Source organism: Xyrauchen texanus, chromosome 41 (genome assembly GCF_025860055.1).
Source record: "Xyrauchen texanus isolate HMW12.3.18 chromosome 41, RBS_HiC_50CHRs, whole genome shotgun sequence".
Classification (NCBI taxonomy): domain Eukaryota; kingdom Metazoa; phylum Chordata; class Actinopteri; order Cypriniformes; family Catostomidae; genus Xyrauchen; species Xyrauchen texanus.
Window position 1 is genome coordinate 33,540,749 of NC_068316.1, and position 22,426 is coordinate 33,563,174.

Sequence of the window (22,426 nt, forward strand, 5' to 3'; positions counted from 1 at the left end):
AACTTTGAATCAAATTCTAAAACAAATCTCATGAGTCAGCATAAAAGAAGTGATATGATAGGTGTTGGTGACAAACCGATCAGTATTTATGTCCTATTGTATCATACATCTCCACTTTCACTGTTACCTACTTTGTTTTGTTTTTTTGGTGATATATAATCTTCATGCATATCGCCACCTACTGGTGAGGGCTGGTCAAAGGTGGAGATTTATAGAAAAACTAAATGTCAACATTAATAACTTTTTTGACTAGACATTATAGTAAATATGAACTCATTTAAGTCATGTCAGGCCCATGAGTGGGGTCAATGAGCATCAACAGCCTTGTTTAAACTTTCACCTTGCATCACAGTGTGTTCTGATGGCCTCACACTACACTATCATACGGCTTCAGAAGAACTCAACTATAGCACACAAGTGATATGGATGAACTGTATGTGCTTTTGAGGCTTGTGAATAAAAACCTGTTACCTAATCAAATAACAAAAATGTAAAACTATTCATTTCAAGTTGTTGATAATAAGTGTAGAATCAACATATTTATAGTATATTGTAAAATAATCAGATATATGAAAATATGTAAGTAGTTTTTTGGGGAGACCAAATGGATTGCATCATTCACAGTGTGCCTGCGAGTGCTTCTGGCACACTTTGTTTGGAGAGATTCTCTGATTGGTGGGTCGTTTCCATTCAACATCATGAGTAGTGCAGTTCTTCACCAGGAATTCTGTTATTAAACACAATAAAAATAATAATCAGTAAAAAGGAGATGGTCTGTTCTTCACAAAGCTTCAGATGTACTGTACAACATAGTGCACAAGCTATATGTACACTATATGGTGTACTTTATAGTACTTTTTATGCTGTTTTCATTAAAATACTTCCTAAAATTACAAAACAAGAAAATACATTATTTTAAAAGCGCGGTGTGACATAACCAGAGACACCACAGGGATTGATAGATTCAATGATCCCAAGACCTCCAGATCACCTGAGAAAGGACATGCTACCAGACTGACCATCCTTTCAGTCACTTTATGGGATTCAGTTCCAGACAGCAGCTCTCAGACAGAGAGAGATTGTGACCATGTGACCAGGCTGAAGACTCGACACGCTCCATGTGCACTTCCTCTTAAAAGCATGAGTGCCTCGGGACTTCCATTCTCACTGAAATGGACCATCATTCCTCAGCCAAGGTCTGCGCAACAGATAGTGTGATATTCTGAATGGTGTATGTGCCAGTTATAGTAACAAACTGTGCCGCATTTGCACGCTTTATCCTGGGAGTTGGCCACTGTCTTCTCGCACATATCCTCACTCCTGACGATTACTGGCAGCACGAGCCACTCAAATGAAAGACACATCATCAAGAAATTAAATATTTTCTTTTTCTTTCTTTATTTTTCTTTGCCTGTCAGTTCACATACTATTCATACAGAAAAATGTAGCTGCTTGGCAAAGAACACAGCCTGAGTACAAAACAAGGAGACATATGTTTGAATTATGTTTATATTGTCAGTATTACTGAAATATTTTTACTTCACAACAAAACTCTAAAAAAAATATCAGGAAGTCACACATTCAGAATCCTATCGTCTCAAAGCTTGATAGATATCATATCATTACAAGGATGTGACTAAATATTCAAAATCAGGGGGCTTTTTATGAGCATATCTAATAAAAAGGCAAGTTACTATAACATAACTACAAATACTTAACTTAAAAGTTATAAATGCTTAGAACATGATTGAATATATTTAGATGTTTTATTGTTCATATATCAAAGAGATGATGCAACAAATGATAGGCTGATTCAGGATTCATTACTTCCATGCTGAAAGTCACGGGAAACTAAACACAATAACCAACAGGCGTGAGACGAAAAGGTTGTGATATATATAGGGGCGAGTGCAGGTGTGAACAATGATGGGTGATCAGACGAGTACAGGTGAAACTAATGTGGTGACTGAGAGCGGGCATGCGAGCCTGAGGAGGGAGACCTGAAAACAAGCATGAGAGCTCGTAGGAGCAAAACGAGCGTGCGAGCTCGAGGAAGCAGAACGAGCGTGTGAGCTCGAGGGAGCAGAACGAGCGTGTGAGCTCGAGGGAGCAAAACGAGCGTGGAAGCTCGAGGGGGCGGAGCGAGGGAGCGGGGTTCGTGACAATATAGTAATGTCAAATGTAAATGGTGTCAATCACTGGAAATACAGCACCACTTTGAGTAACATGTATAATATGTATGTGTACACGGATACTATGGGATACTGATAATTCACCTCCACTGCGTAGAAAATCAACATGATGTAGAAGTCATTTGGATGAAAATGGTACTCATATGTCTTGTAATTTGATATAGAAGTGTAAATAAATATTACGACACTATTACATATCTCTGGTCCCAAAATACCCTAAACACTTTTGGCTATTAAACAATTAAAACAATATATTTTTATATAATTTGTTGGGCTTTTTTTATTGTATGATGATTCATAAGAAAAAGGTTGAGGGTGCTAAATCAGTGGGGGCATAACTCCAAAAATGAATAAAGGAGGTGGAATGAGGTCCCAGGCCAATAAAGACCCGAGATATGATTTATGCTCATTCACAGCATAAACCTTATAATAAAACCTGATGACCAAAAACTGTTAAATTGTAAAAAAGGGTTCACAATATCACTGTTTTTACTGTATTTTGGATCAAATAAATGCAGTCTTGGTGAGCAGAAGAGACGTGTAGGTCTAAAATTAAGTAAAGTCGTTATGTAAAGAAAATATATAGTCAGATTACTTCTTTTAACTTAAAACTTGATTTTGATCATTAAGTCTCCTCACATTCATTCTCTTTCTGTCACATTCCTCAGTGATAGACCCAGGGGAGGGTCTTTTGTCTCCTCAGGTGTGAATTACAATCAATATTCAAGATAGTTCACGCCTCCTTGCATATTACCTATCAACACTAAAAGTGTCTTTCAAAAGTTAAATTACTATATTGTTTTGTATGAATGAGTGATCAGGATGGTTTTCACATCATTTTGTAGCAAAAACTCTAGGCTACAAGATCCAGTTCTCAAAAGTCTTGTGGACAAATGTTTAGTATGTGTTATATGACCTTATTTCAATGACTTAAAATTTTAGTTTTTTCAAAAACCATGCATAAACTTTATTTTCTAAAAAATACAAACATGTACACACATGTTGCTCACATATTATTGTAGCCCAGTTTGTGACTTTAGCAATTAATATGTTTTTAAGCAACTGAAAAAAGCACAAATGTCAAGGCATGTCAAAACTTCTCCAGGGCCCAAAATACCCTAAGACCCCAGATGGTTAAACCAATCTGAACTTTATGAACAGGTTTCTAATGTTGGCAACTCCTAAATGCTTCACATGTGCCTACTTTACGATAAAGTACATTTCCATAGGTTTCTGGTGTTGATTATGTGTTTATTAACCATTTATAAAAGGTGAGGTAAATTGCTCACTATTTGGCAGGTATTGCATGAAAGTCACCCTTTATATGCAGTTGTGATAGCCAATTATCAATGTTTTATAATGCATTTGTAAATATATTATTAGTCATTAATAAATAACTTTATAAACCCTTAACTAAGTGCACTGTGTATTTTTTTCCTCTTTGGTATAATATTAATGACTCATCTTGCACTTAACAGATTGTTGTTTTTATTTTTTAAAGTGCCCTACTTCCTGTTTCAATAGGAAATGAGCAAACACAGTAGAGAAAACTGCACTTGTCAAAGCTATTTCATAGGGTCTTTAAAAGCTGGGCACATCTTAAAGCTAGTACGGATAAGAGTCACAGCATGAATCATTCTACAGTCTAGTGAACCCACGTGTGGCGTCTTATCTATGATCCTGATGTTGTTCTTGAATCTGTCATAACCTGTGCTCCGTCGGGAGCGTTATGATGGACGGTGCCAGCCGCAGCTAGCTGACAGCTCACTTAGTGTGTTTTAGACTTGTGATTGTGTATTCACCTCGGCACACTGTGGGTGTGTAAAGCTGACCTGATGCTCTCTGACACGCTAACAGCACGGACCATCAGTCCAGCTCAAGGTACTAAAGTACGCGTACACAGACCATCAGCTCTACCTGCAAACAATTCGTGACTGGACAACATGCTGTGTGTCTTTGACTGTCAAGAGACTGTAAGGAGCCGTGCTAGAGGTAGTACACTCACTGAGATGCTGACACTCATGTTGACTCAATGCATGTACACACTGAATGCAGGAGTTTGTAAGTCTGACATAACTTTTGTTTATGTTTATGTTACGTACATGATGCTTTTAACACCTTTATAATGCAGTAATAAAAATAACAGAATGCTTATAAGACCTTTAATACTCTATACCTGTATTCGTTTGTGCTTTTATCCAAAGTGACTTGTCAGGGGGCAACGACAACATATTTTAGTTAAAAATTAATATGCACTGAAGAAAAAATAAATACTAGTAAGATTTACTTCATTTTTTATTTTGCACGTTTTTGCACACTTTCATTAAGACTAATTTAGAAAACGTAAAACTTTTATCTTTATGACATAATATTGATTAAATTAATAGAGTATATGTAACAAACATTTTTGTTAACTCTTAACTTTTAAATTTAAACTTTTAAAATGTAAATAAACATCTTATTTTAATATTATAACGTTTAGAATTTTGAAAGATGCAAGGCTGAGCACGCAGACCTCAAAACTTGGTGCACAAAACAACATGACGGTGACAATAAACAGCTAATTTATTTTATCAAGAATGGGTCATTTTGATTAGAAAATGAACTTAGAACTGCCCAAAACAAGAAGCTACCAAAAGTAACAACAAAATTATCAATAAAAACCAGTCACTAAAAACGCAATGTTTTTCATTTCGGTTTGTTCTGAGCAAAAACTGTATTTTTTATTCCGGGTCAGAAGTTCTGCAGCCTCGTTTCCAAATGGTAGCTGGTTAGAACAAAATAAAAGAAGTGTTAATAAAGTTATTTTTAAAATGATGGGCTGGGTGAAATCAATTGCAGTGTTGCCAGATCTCACAAGAGAAACAAGCAACTTGGTCTGGAAAAACAAGCCCAAAATAAGCCACTTGCCTCACTAAAATAAGCTAACCCTAATGCAATAATTGTTTCCTGTGTTGTGGATTAACAGCATAAAATCATAGCAAGCATACAGTTGATTGAATATATGTTTCATTACAGATCTGCTTCTCAGTCAAACACAGCATCATCAAATCTGTATTAATACATCATATCTAGAAGTGTCCAGATAAAAGTATTTTTATTTTATTTTTAATTTTGAGAACGAGGACGTGTACCAATACTTCATTTTTGTAACTCGTCGATACAGAGTTCGAATCATGTTTTGTTTTTCCATATCTCCATATCTACAGTTTATTTAAATTTCATCATTAAAATAGGGTTTAAATAAATGAATGAATTAAAACTTTAATCAAATGAAAATGTAACAACTAATTTTCAACATAATATTGTATTATTTTTATCAAATGAAGTGATTGTATACAGAACCTCACAGAACAGTCCAAAATACAGCACTGGAGTTATATTTTATCAGATTTTTGTCAAAGTCCTGCATAATTCGTTTTACATTTACATTTATGCATTTGGCAGACGCTTTTATCCAAAGCGACTTACAGTGCAATTATTACAGGGACAATCCCCCAGGAACAACCTGGAGTTAAGTGCCTTGCTCAAGGACACAATGGTGGTGGCCGTGGGGTTAGAACCTGTGACCTTCTGATTAACAGCCCTGTGCTTTAGCCACTACGCCATCATTAAATTTACACTCTGGAAAAGCCAGTCGTCACATGACTCAAAGTGATTACTGAACGGTAAAAGGCTGCTATTTCATTAAATAAGTATGCGCTCTTTATATGCTTGTATGCGCTCTTTATGTGCCTTGTGCTACAACTTAAATTTACTCTTTGTTTACTGTCATCTTCTACAAACAGAGTACACGATGCTCATGTATTTCTCAGAAATATACATATGTAGATGCCTTATTCGGCTTGTTCGGGCATTCAGTCGCGGCACCATCTTGTAACGGTCAACAAGGAGATCTGTTTGAATGTAAGTGAATGGAGAAGAAGCCTCAGACAGCTGCATAAACTGCTTTTGTGTGGAAACTTCATGTAATGAACTGACTGACTGGGTGCTACATACATTAATTTAAAGAGAACTTTGTAACCTAGTTCAGTGGAAAGGAGGAGGCGAGAACCGGCTTGACAATATAAATAATAGATTAATGAGAAACTTAAAGAAATGACACAAACAGACACATGACGGACACGTCCGTAAATGATCTCTCTCTCTCTCGCACCATATTCCGCACTCAGCCTTCATCCCTCTCGGAGGCTTGATTAGCTTGATAAGGGACCGGGTGTGTAGAATCACGACCCAGCCACCACCCTCCGCCCTGCCACAAACTTATTTGCAGTTTTACAAATACCCCCCTGAAGTCAGGAATTTTATATCATCTAAAATATAATTTATGTGTATTGTCATGTGACAAAAGAACAAACAAGTTGGACCAGATGACTTGAGACGTGAACTAATCATTTCTGTTTCCTGTGTGAGCAATGCATAGTGCATACGGCTGTCACGTGACAAAAGAACGAATGACTCTTTAGTAAGCTTCTTTAGAAAAGCCCTTATAATGAATATCAGACTGATTGAAAATTCAGTTGCAAAATAGATTGCTGTGAACTGTAGGCCAATGAATGTATTTTGATTATCTGAATTTCAATTTTTTATAATATATATTTGATTTTTAATTATTTAAATATAACTATATATAATTGTTATTTGAGAGGATTTTTCAGCAATGATTTGTATATGTGATTAATTGCAAATAATCTGATTTATTAATTGGCATATCATGTAATTAATTCCATTACACATTTTTATTGCTTGACAACCTTAGTAAAAACAATTATTTAATCATGTATCAAAGATATAAAATATGAATCAACATAAACCACATGAGAATAAAGGGTCAAGTATAGCACTTTTTACAACACGTCCTTTCAAAGCAGCTTCACAGACAATGATGCTGCAGTTTAAATTAATAACACGATTGAAAATTATTAGTCTTAAAAATGATTGTCTTAACACATTAACATCTTAAAAAGTATTTCAAACTATTCTGTGTTTTAGACAGTTTTTAGGATATTGCGTTACGTGAAGCCCGTTTTTACAGAAACAGCGTATTCACAACATAATCTACGCATTCAGACTACTGTGAAACAAATGACTTATTCATTCAAATAGAACGTGTATGCTAATTAATCTAATTTATATATAGGTGGGTACATTGTTAGTGCATTTACTGCAAACAAATAATTTTCTTATTTGGTTTTTTATTTATATTTTTTTTATTTATTCAAATATCATTAAAACAAGAAAACATTGCTTGAAAAGCAGGATAACATGAGATATCACCACATGATTTTTCAGAGAAATCTAACAAAATGTACTGCAGTTTATGAAAAATAATAATAATATTTATCAATGGGGTAGTAAAAATACTCTTTTTTTTTTTTTTTCTTGTTTATAAATAGCATAAATGTTGCTACAGTTTTTTAGATTTCTGTGAAATCAATCCAAATGTCTAAATTCAATTTATCTGGTTTTTAGAATGTTTAGATATTTTTACTGGAAAACAAGATAAAATACTCAATAAGAAAACATGTTTTTGCAGTATTGTTAATAAATCTTGCATGATTAATATCATATTTTATCAACTGTACATTCTCATTAAAATCGTTTGATTATTGTCATCGTGAGTCTTTTTCTCATCTTTATTATTGTTAGCAAATATTTTCATCAGTAATTTTGTTGACAAGATTAACACTGCTTACAGTGCAGTGTACATTTATCAGCATGTGCGCTCCAAACACAGAAATCAAACACATGACATTGCTAATGGCATGTTTCAAGTTTATTATTATTATTATTTTAATTATTATTATTTTGTATTTTTTTATGTAAGTCCAGTGCACAAACTGTTTCGGGCATAAGTAATTTTTTTAGGGTTAAGTGTTTGGTTTTGTGATTAGCAGAGGAATAGTTTTATGTAATGTCATGACCTAAAAAATACATTTTAAAAGCAAGTCTTTTTTCCTCATAGATTCAATGTCACGCAACGGTGATCACAACAGAATGCTTCTCGTCCTGAAAGGATGTACTAAAGCACTTATGACCATATTGACTGTGTTATGGATTTTAAAGTTGACCTCCCTATTTTGCTTTATCTAAGACTCTGAAATATAAAAAGGTCATAAAAAGGTTATTTTGATGAAGGAATGGTCGTGTCCCTCTCATTCTCTCTTTTTATAAGCAGAGGAACAAAGTGATGCTGGCATCACACACATCTCTGCTGCATTAAAACACGACCGCCTCCATTAACACACAAGCTTGACTTGATTTTCATCATGCTTTTATAAGCTTTTATATAGTAGAGCTGCCGCATATTTCAACATCCTCAAAGTAGACGGATTAAATTTTTTTGTGTCTTGCGCTATTGTACACTGACACACTATATTCATCGCAATCCCAGAAGCCCTGTCTGTCCCCATCTCCCCTTCAACATGCCCGCTCAATCCAATATCAGCGATGGCTCTATTTTTGAAGCGCATTGTTTTAATGCAAATTATAACCATAAAACCCAGTACCCCATTCTGTTAAATTAATAGAATTACGAAAAAATGTAATGATAGCAATTAAGTCTTGAAAATGCAAATTTTATAGTCAAGGACAATTACCTCATTTATAGGATGTGTTGGAGAGATGCCAGCGCTGAGGAATACAGATCCCGGTTGCTCTGCGTTACATCATGACGGATGTTTGCAGAGAGATTGTGAACATTCAGACGCAACTATAAAACACAACATGCAACTCTCGCAGTTATTCCCTAGTGTATTTGCTTGATTTAATACTAACTGACAAAAGAGAGTATATTTACCAAAATGTCCCAAGACTATTCAATTACCAAAGCAAACAAAAGTTGAAAATAAAAAGTAAATAAGCCACAACACAGCATAATTAAACCACAACACAATGAAAATAAATTACAACTCAATTTGCGGAAAAAGCCACAACAATGCAAGTAATCCACAACAACAAAGAAATAAGCCACAAAACTACAGAATTAAGTCATAACAAACACAACTAACTAACAAAGCCACAACAATGGAAGTAATCACAAATCAACACAATTTAGCCACAACACAATGCAAATAACCATGAACACACACACACACACACACACACACACACACACACTAACCTTTTCTGTGTAAAGTTATTGCCAAGATGATGACAATGTCAACAAACCCTAAAATGACTGTAAAATGACCATTTAAACAACTTTAGAGTTCAAATAATACATGACTTTTAACAGAAGTGCTTTTATTAAATTTTACGCTTCACATTTCTGCCTTTAAACCCTCCAGAAATTGGCCCCATTCACCTCCATTGTAAGTGCCTCACTGCAACTATGATTTAGCTTTTTATTTTAAAGAGGAGGGACCAGTCAAAATATTTTTTTATGGCAATCAATATTATGCCACAAATGAAGTCAATTGAGCTTAACTTGTATTGAACCTGGAATATTCCTTTAAGTAGAAACACAATGAAAAAGCCACAACACCACAACATAACAAGAAAAAAAAGTAACATATAGTAATAAACCACAACAACATGGAAAATAGCCACAGCAACGGAAGTAAGCCACAACACAACTTAATTAAGCCACAACACAATGGCAATTTGCCACAAACAATGGACAAAAGCAGCAACAAAACTTAATTACTCAATGGATGTAATCCACAACAGAATGTAACAAAGCCACAAAACAACAAACACAACACAATGAACAGAAACCACAACAGAACCAAACTAAGGCCATGTCCGCACTAATACATTTTTGTTTGAAAACGCATCTTTTTCTCTACGTTTTGGCCTTCCGTCTACACTGAGACTTCGTTTATAGCGGCGTCTTCGTGTCGTAGTATGGACGGGGAAGACGGATATATCTGAAAACTATGACGTATTTGTTGTCATGTGACGCAGTCAGGTGATCCATTCAACCCAAAACAATCAAGATGGCAGCCCACATTGTAGCGGTGTTATTGTGCCTAATATTCACTTTGATAGCATTGGTAAAGGTATATGTTACTTTGTACAACATTCACAATGCAAAGTTTACTCAGAATTGCTGTCCAGTGATGAAACTGTTTTTCAGACCATACATGGAACGGTGATTTTTTGCATAGGGGATTTAAGAGTTTTCATACGTTTTAGTGTGTTCAAGCTACCTTTGGAAAATGCATGAAAATGCCAGTGTGGATGGAGGGTGTTTCAGAAACAAAAACGCCTTTTTCAAATGTATCCAGATTAATGTGGATGTAGCCTACGACTGCGCTACCATACAATACAACATGTGAAACTTATGATATATCTTTTTAACATGAAAAACCAATGATAACTGTGAAAATAATGACAAATCTATATTTTAGCCATAATGAAGGTATCAAAGTCTTACATTACCCCTTTGTGTGTTATAAAACATTTCACTCAATCCAAGAGTGCAAATGACATTCAAACACCAGTATGACATAGAGCCAACAATGTTTATGTGGGTGAAATACTCCCAGAAGTTAATTATGGGAGAAAAGGAGAGGCACAATGATATGAATCTTTAACAATGCTGTATAGCTGTAGACTTTTATTAGCTCTCACCCATCATGCAACTCTCTGCAACAGCTACAGCTGCAGATCTACATAAAATAAAGGCCTTTGTGCTTATTTAGAGGTGAGGCAACTGAAAGAGCTATTATTCAACAGAATCACATTGGTATTTTTAGGTATTTGTGTGTTTCTAGTACACATATATTTTTGAAAGTTTGGAGAGACACTGATGCATATAATTCAACGTATGAATTGCTTATAAAATGTAAACACTTTTATGCATAAACAACTTTAGAGACATTCTGTTTGGATTTAATTTCTAAATTATCTTTTCATAAAAAATTTATTTTCAAGTTTCTCCATCATTTACTGATAAATGACAGTCCACTATCAGATTGGTCTGAGTACTGAATAGGGTTAGTAATGCAATAGGTCTTGCCACTCAAATACATGAGGTTTGAACATTTTGAGTGCTTAAATATGGGACATTTCATCATTCGACCAGGGGGTGGATACCCCTCAAGCATTTTGATGCTTAAACATAGGACAAATACGGGATGTCCAGGCTAATATGGGACGGTAAGCAATCCAAGTAATTAACATGGTCATCTGTGGCAGTACCTTCATAAAAGTTCCGGCAATTTCACTTATAACCAGTCAACAGAGTATTAGTTAAGATTTGTTCGCTTCTAAAATGGTATACACTTAAAAGGGTTTACATTTAAGGTGTTGCTAATATGTTGATATTGTAGATTTCAGTGTATACCCTAACCAGTGTTGGGGGTAATCTGATTATAAAGTAATTAGTTACTGTAATCTACGTAATACATTTTAAATTTAGCGATACATTTTACATTTCTGTAATCAGATTACAGATACTTGCTGTACTTTCAACTACAGTAAATTTACTACTTTTATTTATAGTACTTTGGTTACAAAGTGTTTTAAAAGTCACTTCTTTAGTTAGTAATGTGAGTACATTTACCATGAAGTAATGAATAGTGTAATCTGATTATAATTTTAGAGAATTCATTATTAATTTAGTGAATTGCTTTATTTTATAACTTACCCATCACTGATCCTAACATACATGAATGTATGTGTTTAATTTATGAAGGAATACCTATGTGTACAAAAGAGATCACCCTGAATAATCACAGTATTGCTGCTCATATGCTCATTGTGAGTGTGTTCATGTGTGCTGATGGAAGGGAATGGTGTCTTCTTTAGCAAACAGTCAAGACGGTTCTATCAGCCCAACCCAGCAAACACAACAACTCCCAAGAGATGATATATGGACGCTATTACAGTGAAGTTGTAAACCTCCACGCACTTAACACACTATCATAATAGAATATTGATTATATAAGGAGCGACCCCGCTACCCTGCAATACAAAGTATGAAAGGTCTTTTGGTGAGAGAGAGTAATAGTGCAGTGGAAATACTCCACTGGCTTTTCATTAGATTTTTGTCAGATATTGTGTTCTGTGGAGACTCCAACAAGAGAATAATTCTTGGCACGCTGTGAATCAGAAAACATACAGACAAATATTTCGTCTTTCTCTGCCTTTACTGTAATTGAAAGCCAATGTCATGGGAATGTGGCTGTATTTTTTGAACTGCGATTCATAAGGTTTTGCATTTGGAGAGCAGTAGTTTACCCAATGAATTTTGTTCATGGTGCTGCACATATGCTTACGTCTGTTCTGTTTTTTTGTCATTAATTTAGCTTTGCAAACACACATGCTGTACTTCAGCACAAATCCACATCTGTCTCATAAACCATTAGGAAACAGAGCAGCAATTTAGAGTATTAAAGGCTGATCGTAGCATTTGGGGAATGTGCTAAAGGAAAACAATGACAAATAACCATGCACCATGCGAACTGAGCTACAAATTAAGTTACAAGCAGGAGACAGTTATGCTCGATTGAAGCAATTTAATGTTTTCTTAGAAAAAATAAAAACAAAGGCAAAAATTCAGAAAGGGTCCTTGAGGACAGTTAAGAAAATGACTATTTAATCGTTTGAATGGCTGAATACATCCGATGAATATGAGAATATCTGCCACAGTGAAATAGAAATGTACTTTTAAGTTTGGATATCTATGGCATATTTTGAGTTTGCGAGTCAAAACACCTGGTATCTGCACCGGAAGAGGTAAAACCTTTTTGAATGTTACAAAATGCTTTTGGTTGGTTGAATTCCCCTGAAAAGCATAAAAATGTGTCTATGCATTTGGCCAGTTTTGTAGCTTGAAAAGGCAACATTGGCTTAACCAATGGCGGTTCTTGATTTGAACGTTAAAATGTTTTATGATGTGTGCTTATGTAGTCCAGTTGATTCAGTTATATTAAATATTTTTTTTTTACTTGAATAAAACCAGTTAATTTATATGTTACCACATTAACCATATTTTTTAGATAACCTGACAAATTATTTACACTCCAGGTTGGCATTGAAAAGTGTGTCTGCGACAACCTCGACACTCGCATTAGATGAAAATTACAAAGTGACTAATCCCTACCGTGACATTACCGGCTACAGAACTTCATGATAAATTAGTTTTTTCTCAAGCCTTTGGAAATATATTCATGAAATCTCAATATTCAATGAAACAAGCCATCTTTTAAGCAGGGTACAACTATGACATTTCATTTTTTTTACATCTGTTTGTGGCAACGTGTTATTTCAGCCAAATAAATAGCCATTTGTCTTATTTGTAACCCGCTGTCTTGGTCGGCTAATTGAACAACAGTTACTGACGCTGCTTTTTTCCACTGCAAATGAAACCATTTTAGCATCGAAAATAATCATTTTGATGAGTATTGTATATACTGACAGCTGTATGTAATGCAGTATTGATCGTAGCCACAGCTGAAGCACCAGAGACAGACAGAGAGAAGAGAGAGAGAGAGAGAGAGAGAGAGAGAGAGAGAGAGAGAGAGAGAGAGAGAGAGATTACTGCTATTGATGGATTCTAGTTGGTTCTGTTGTGTTTGAGTACTCTATGCTTGCGCAGAACTAAACAATGGATACACGTTTCAAATCTCTTTGTGATTGCAGAGTCATTGTAATAGAACATTAAATGCGAGATGAGTTTTGCATAAGCACTGAACATACAGTATAACGGTAATGTATATAAGGCTGTTTGTTGCAGTTATAGTTGATAGGGATAAAGTCAATCCCCATTGGTAGTTAAGCCAAGGCAAGTTTATTTGTAAAGCACATTTCATACACAATGGCAATTCAAAGAGCTTAAAATAAAAATGCTAAAAATAAATACAATATAAAATACATTGTAAAATCAATTCAGAATAAGAAATAAGAATAAAAAGTATTAAAATACATTTTAAAAAGTAAACATTATTCATATAAAAAAGAATAATACAGCAATAAAATGATGCAGTGCAATCAGTAAGTGCAGTGAATAAATGCACAGTTAAACAGACGTGTTTTTAGTCTGGACTTGAATGTGGTTGCTGTTGGAGCACACCTGACCTCTTCTGGAAGCTGGTTCCAGCTGCAGGTGGCATAATAGCTAAACGCTGTCTCACCTTGTTTTAACTAAACCCTTGGAATTTCTAACGGACTTGATCCTAATGATCGGAGAGGTCTGCATATCTCCAATGTATTTAGGTCCTAGGCCATTGAGTGAGTTATAAATGAGTAAAAGTACTTCAGGTGAGAATACTGGCAGCAGCAGAATGAACTGCAGGTATCTAATGGTCTTTTTTGGAAGGCCGGTGAGACCACTGTAGTAGCCCTACTGGTAATGAACACATGAACAAGTTCCTCTAAGTCTTGACTGGATACAAAACATCTAATTCTCGCTATATAGGTTTTTAAATGATAGTAGGATAATTTAGTTTTTGCTTTGATGTGACTCAAAATTAACACCAAAATTCTTCACTTGATTATTTGTCTTTAGACCATTGGAGTCAATGTATGTGTTGACCTTGGGAATTTCGCCTTTGATGCCAAATACTATGACCTCTGTCTTGTCGTTGTTTATCTAAAGGAAGTTTCGGCACATCCAACTGTTAATTTCAATGCAATGGCACTATGGGGCTGTAGTAACTTGGCGATAGGGCTAGGTAAATCTGGGTGTCGTCTGCGGTACAGAATTTGGTTGTTTTTTATAATTTGGCCTAAAGGAAGCATACAGTATATAGGTTGAACAGGAGCGGTGCTAGAATTGAGCCTTGTAGGACTCCACACATCATGGATGTCCACTCAGATTCATAGTTGTTACTATGTTCACATAGTAACCCCTCCAATCTAGATATGACCTGAACCAGCTGAGGACTGTCCCAGATAACCCTACCCAGTTTTCCAATCTGTCTAGTGCAAAGGCAGCACTGAGATCTAGTTATACCAGCACTGATATTTTGCCTGAATCAGTATTTAGCTGTATATCATTAAGGATCTTTTTAAGCGTCGTCTCTGTGCTGTGATGTGGTCGGACACCAGAATGGAATTGTCCAAGCAGCAATTCGAGTTTAAGAATTTGTTCTACTGATTGAAAACAGCCTTTCAATGACCTTGTCTATGAAAGGAAGATTTGAGATGGGTCTGTAGTTGTTTAATATCCAGAATGCTCTTTTTTAGAAGGGGCTTGACTGCTGAAGTTTTCAGGGACTTCGGAAACGTGCCTAAAAAGACTGAGGCATTGACTATTTCTAACAGATCTTTTCCAGACAGTTAAACATATATTTGAAAAATGATGTGGGGGGAGTGTGTTAAGACAGCAGGTTGACGTTTTAAGATGCTGTACAATTTCTTCCAGTGTTTTGCCATCAATTCCATTAAAATGAGACATAGTGACTCATTTCTGAAGTTTTTTTGGTGGTTGCTGTCTGACCTCAGCGCAACATGAAGACGAGCTAATCGCTATTTTAATATAATCGATTTTCTTCATGAAAAATGATGCAAACTTATTGGTAACCCAATTTACTTTCCCAATCTGATGTATTTATGAGTTGACCAGGATATTAAATACAAAAATGCTGGATGGGACATGATTTTGTCCATCTGCAATTCATTGGATCTTGAAAATTGCATGTTACATACCAGAATTGAGTTGGGTGTTTGGAGGGGAGGGGTTAAAAAGAGAAAGGAATTGAGAGTTTGGAGGGGAGGGGTTAAAAAGTCAGAGGAATTTGTGACATGAGCCAAAAAGAAAGGTCATTTCAGAGGTGGAGCAAGATATTGCAATTTGATTAAAAATTATTAAGGCATACTTTTTTCTTTTTCTTTGGAATAACACTGATGAATTGTGTTCAGTTTGACCATGAAAGTGGCTCTATGAAAATAAACAATGTCAATTTTTATATCATGTTCAGTTTAAAGCAATAGCTCATTAAAAAAACCCCACCAGAAGCAGTCCTTACTAGGGATATGCAAAGCTACCAATTTTCATAATCGACTAGTCGGTTGGTTGTTTGAATGACTAGTCTGCGTTAAGGATAATAATATAAAATTAAGCTCTGTTTTGTTCACGTGACCCATACCAGACACGTTTCAGAAAGAAATATGGACACTGAGGCCAGCACTTCAACATGGTGACAAACAGATATTCAACAAAACAATATATGCTAACAATAACATCTTATTGCACAAAAGTAAGAAGAGTTTAAGTAATTAGAAAGGCTCCAATACAGAGTGGCACAAAACCGCTTGTGCATATTCTGAACGCAGAATGACACACTTCAGTGTAACTGAAGTGCTTCAGGATGATACTCACTGCACATTCAAAAGCGCAGAACTGCAAGGTAAGTTCCTGTTCATCACACAACTATCTTATGACATCTAAACACTTTTACTATAGTCCATGATTTGAAACATGTGAAACATTCTTCTGTTTGCATTACATAACCAACTACAGTACATTTACAAGCTTGTTCATGTGTGATCAAATTGTGCGGTGGCTCAACTGATAGTGTTGCACATGCGATTTAAAGGACCAATTTGTGAATTTATGACACTATCGGTTAGGTTTAGGTTTAAGTTTTAGTGTAGGGAGGTAGGTTAACCTAAGGAGAGCATTAACCTTAAAAAAAAATAATCTGTTTGGGAGAACATTTCATTTGTTTTTAGCGCCACATAGTGAACATTTCAGTGGTGAATTGCCGCGATACCTGTAACCATATAATATCATCTTGCAAAAAGTTTGCCACAGTCACACAGTGTTCAAGAGATCAGGCTAGGAACACTATGTGCATAATTGAATGATGAAATTTTGTTTGTTTTTTGATTAATTACTTTATACCTGTGCTGAATCAAAGTCTTAATGGAAGCCATGATGATACATGGCCAGACTGGATTATTTGAGTCTCGTATTGATTGCTGTAATAAACACTAAAGAGAGCTGGTCTGAAAGAACATTGACTGTATGCACAAGTGTGTTTGTGGGAAGTGAACTGTACAGAAGTAAGTATTCAGTGCTGGCATACTCAGCATGTTTCTGAATTAAAAATCATGTGTTCTGAGAGCTCTTGTGCACTTGTACATACGCGATCTGAAAACGGTAAATATGCCGATGTGTGCTTTTTGCGAGCATCTGTGCCGACGGGTGTCTGCAAGCATAAATAAATGAGTGTGTGCTGCAGGCAGCGCTCCCTCTGTGGTGTCCACATGAAAACAGTTCTCACATTAAGGCCCTGCACATGGAAAAATCAATAGACTGCTGATAGAAATACGCAGCACTCGCTCCCCAGGTAAAAGATTGATCTGGACTCTACTGAGACTCTGCTCAAGCTCCAAATAATGGTTAGAGGCCACCGACATCCAAATCTCTGAAGAAAACACACACACACACACCACTCCTTCAATAAATAATTATAGCATCACATGACTGAACAATGCTTGATTTAAGCAACACACACATAATGTGAAGCCATTTTCGACATACTGTGAAAGACCCCATGAAATCACTTGAGAAGCACAGATTTATTTTCTGGGTTGACATACAGGAAAGAAACTTATTGCAGAATGAATTAACATCATCTGATTGTTATACTGTCTATCTCTATATATATTTTATACATTAAATAGCTTCAATGTTGTTTGCTGCTTTTTGTTAGTAGCTTGTAGTGTAGTGCTAACTACTTTTAAATATGAAGCCTGACTTTAGTTTGACTACTTTTACTACTTTGTCTTTAATTGTGTTGGGACAGTGTTGCTAATAGAAATATAGAATTTATGAATGCTTGTGCTAAGGAAGAGGTAACAGTCGCACCTTCTGGCTGACAAATGAACCGACTAACGGATGTCCATGCCTTTGGGTTTCAACAGTGATTATAGCGGAGGCTCACTCGGATTGCCGTGTAGCTGAATATCTGTCTGATTATCCCACATTCCCAGATTCGAATGATTGATTGACACTGCTCCTCCTCCTCATGGCGAAAAACACCCTGTCCTCATGATTCTGGGGAGTCAACACAGAGGAATACGATGAGAATAAATATGTGGATGATCAGGATGAGGCAGGCAAACCGCAGGGACCCGACACATCAGAGGTGGACAATCTCATCAGGCAAGGGGACATGATGACAGCATTTCAAATCGGCTTGAGGAATCCACCAATAAACTCTAAGAATCCGGCAGTGAAGGATCGAGCCCAGGCGGTAGTGTTACGACTGCTGACTGCATTTAAGAGCAGCAACATTCAGCCAGTGGTGAAATCTCTGGACAAGAACGGAGTGGACCTGCTGATAAAGTACATCTACAGAGGCTTTGAGAAGCACTCAGACAAAAGCAGTGCATTCTTCTGCAGTGGCATGAAAATGCTTTTGCCATTGGGGGTCTGGGATCCATTGTGCAGATGCTAACTGCGAGAATGTCTGTCTGAGAAACAGAAAGAGGAAAGACTTGCAACTTGCAACCTCAACTACCACAGCCAATAAATTATTTCACACAAAAATAACAGACAATGAAAATATATTGTTTGATATTTCATGGAAATGATTGATTCTTCAATATGTTCTTATGGAGTTTATGGAGCCTGACACGTTTATCGAGTAATGAAATTGAAAGTGTTTTTTCAACAGTCCATGAACTGCAAAAGAAGGACAATGAATCAAATGGACTGTAATATATAAGCCCTGAGCAGAAATTAAATACTGTGAATTCAGAGGGACATTGTGTTAATTTTGAGTTCATAATTTCCTGTTCCTGTTGCTGCTGGTGGCTAGCTCGAGTCTGTGTTTCTAGCCTGCTAGCATTTTTAGCATTGCTTATCTTTCTGTTTTCAGCATTTAATATTAAATCACTGCCATTATTTAGCATGCATAATTTATTTTCTGCAATATTCTTAAGTGTTTTATTCAGTACTGTGGCTAAATTAGTAAGAAATTATACTTTGACTGAACCAGAAATTCCATCGCAGTAGTAATATCTTTATGAATTTATTTTCTGATAAAATTGAAATCATCAGAAACAAAATTGGAATTTTGCAATCATCTGCAATAGCAACTCTGAAGACAGTGTCTCATATTATTCTCCAAGTGCAACTTCAATCATTTGCTGTTATAGGACAGGAAGAGCTAAACAAACTGATCAAAACATCAAAATCAACAACACGCATGTTAGATTCAATTCCGACCAAGCTATTCAAAGAAGGGTTTCCTGTAATATCAGAGCCTCTTTTTAATATTATTAACTCCTCATTACCCTTAGGGCATGCCCCTAGAAAATTTAAGATAAGCAGTTATTAAACTTCTTTTCAGGAAACCACATCATGATCCTGGAGAGTTGGATAATTATAGACAATCTCAATCTTCCATTTATGTTGAAAATACTAGAAAAGGTAGTGTCCTCCCCTTTTAAATGTTCAATATGAATATATAACATTTCTGTCAAATCTACCTGTTACAACAGTTGGTGTTACTACAGTAATGGTGCACATTATATTTTCTTATCATTTCCTTGTCAGTGCTGTTTAGGTTTGTCTGTCCTTATGAGATATTTATCATTCTCCAATGTGCATCAAAGTAGAACATTTTCAGGTTTTGTGGTCTACGCCATGCTGTTTAGTGCTCCGCACAATTCAGTCAAGCCTGGTTTATGATGCGTTTAGGATGCAACAGGGTTTACAAATGGACAAAGCACAGTAAGTGCTAAAAACTGCTTTTGGGATAAACCACTGAATGTCTAAAGGGTGGATCCTAACACACTATATAATATTTTATTATCAAGTAAGAACAGTCTTAATTTTAGGTAAACAGTGAAAGTGGTAATTTACAGTATCACAAAATGATGCAGGAAATGACTCGTGGGTTCTGCCTTGTCAGTCCAGGGCCCTTTGAATATGATCAGTGAAACTTTTGCTTACATTTGATTAGTGACCTTGAAATAGAGTAGAATCTGTCATAACTTCTTGATTTTTTTTTTTTTACATAAATCATAAAACCTTCATATCAAAGGGCTCATGCATTTACAAAATAATTGCCAATTGGCTTTAGTCTGCATCACAGCCATAAACCGTGATTTGCTATTGCTAGTTGGTGGCAAGTGGTATTAGGGTGGTGGGGACATTCTTATTCTAGAGAGCTTTTGTTTGGGGAAAAATGTATAGTGCCAGATGACTCATTAATTTTTTTTGCATCATTTTCCCTAGGGAGATTGTGCATTTTAATTTAATATTTTTAGGAGAACAGTAGCTACTAGATGACTTCAAAGCTAATAAAAAGACCCCCGTCACTCTGCTTACCGATTAAACAGGTCTGTGGATGATGCTGTCCACATGAGACTGCAACACCTCGACAGACCTGGAACTTATGCAAGGATCCTATTTGTGGACTTCAGTTCAGCCTTCAATACCATCATGCCTAATCTTCTCTCAACCAAACTGATCCAGCTCTCTGTGCTAACTACAATCTGTCGGTGGATCAACAGCTTTCTGACAGATAGGCAGCAACTAGAGAGATGGGAAAATCACATCCAGGACCCGAACTATTAGCACTGGTGCTCCTCAGGGATGCATTTTCTCTCCACTGCTCTTCTTGTGTACACAAATTAATGCACTGCAAAGGACTCCTCTGTCAAGCTCCGGAAGTTTGCAGATGACACCATGGTCTTTGGCCTCATCCGGTGACAGTGACAAGTCTGCATACAGACAGGAGTTTGAACAGCTGGCTGTCTGGTGCAGTCACAACAACCTTGAGCTGAACATGCTCAAAACAGCGGAGATGATAGTGGACTTCAGGAGAAATCACTCTGGACCCCACACACCCTGCCCAATACCTTTTTAAACTGTTGCCCCCTGGCCGGCGCTACAGGGCACTCAGCGCCAGGACAACCAGGCACAAGAACAGTTTTTACCCATTTACCATATGAGCAATTAAACTGCCTTCAGGACTTCCATAGTGCAATAATGTATTAATATGTCATGTACATTCACAAATTCACTCATATTTAATTAAATAACTGTACATACCCCTACCTTGCAAATATATTACCACTTGCATGTGTACATTTACCATTCTATGTTATTTATCCTTTTTATGTATATTTATACTCTTACCTTGTTTTATATTCAGTCTTACTGTAATGTTCTGTGTGCACTTACTTGTTTCTCCTATCACTAAAACATTTTTCTTGTGTACATGAGTGTGGCATGGGGGGGCATGGTCATGTGTCAGTCTGTGGGATAGGGAGAGCGGTAAGGATCGTTACCTGGGTTATGATTATTATAACATCTGTCTCTGATTATAGTGATGGTGGAGGGAGACCTGAAAATGCATGCCAGGGAGTCACAGCGGAGAGAGAGATAGAGAGGGGAAGCCTCACCCAAACCCAATGGTCTGTCCCTCCTATTCCCCCTGTCTCCCTCTACTATCCCCCCAGGTTGGCGAGACTGGCCCCACGAGTGCAGAAGGAAGGCCTGGACCAGTCTACTGGAGCTGTGGAGAAGCCGGACACAGTCAGGATGAGTGTCCAGTGATGGAGGTGGGGACATTGGTCTGAATCCCAGACGATCCTCAGGTTGCCCCTGATCAGGCAGGGGTGTTTCGGATGCCAGCAAGAGTAAAAGGGATAAACATCAAGCTTTGGTGGATACGGGTTGTTCTCAAACCTCTATCCACCAAAGCTTGGTGCAAGGCAGGGCCTTGGATAGGAATAAATAGGTGAGGGTGAGGTGTGTGCATGGTGACATTCACAAGTATCCAGTGTTTACTATTGAGATATGATTCAGGAGAAAAAGGCATAGAGTCGGGAAACACTTTTCCAGGTGTTCATTATAAACCAATGGCTGGCCACTTAGCTCATGGAAAAACTTTGAACCACATAATGGCCTGTTTCTTTTGGCCGGGCATTCAAGGCGACTTATGCAAATGGTGTGCATCGTGAATGCCAGTTGGTGAATCCGCAGGCCACCCCAAAAGTGCCATTGCACCCTCTTCCATTGATCGAGGTCTCCTTTCAAGAGAATTTGCATGGACCTTGTCGGACCATTAGAGCAGCCTGCACACGGGCATCGCTTTGTACTAGTTCTGGTGGACTATGCAATGCGATATCCAGACGCAGTGCCTCTTCGCAACATCTCAGCATGTAGTGTTGCAGAGGCACTCTTCAAAATTATCTCCCGAGTAGGGATTCCAAATGAAATCCTCAATGACCAAGGCACAACATTCATGTTATGTACACAACAAGAACTGAAGGAATTATTAGGCATTAAGCCGATTTGCACCAGTGTTTATAACCCG

At 36.7% G+C, this 22,426-nt stretch overlaps 1 pseudogene; it reads left to right on the forward strand.

The window, feature by feature from the left end:
- Positions 1-18,118: 18,118 nt before the first annotated feature.
- Positions 18,119-18,570, forward strand: LOC127634659 (actin-related protein 2/3 complex subunit 5-B-like; annotated as a pseudogene).
- The last annotated feature ends 3,856 nt before the right edge of the window (positions 18,571-22,426 follow it).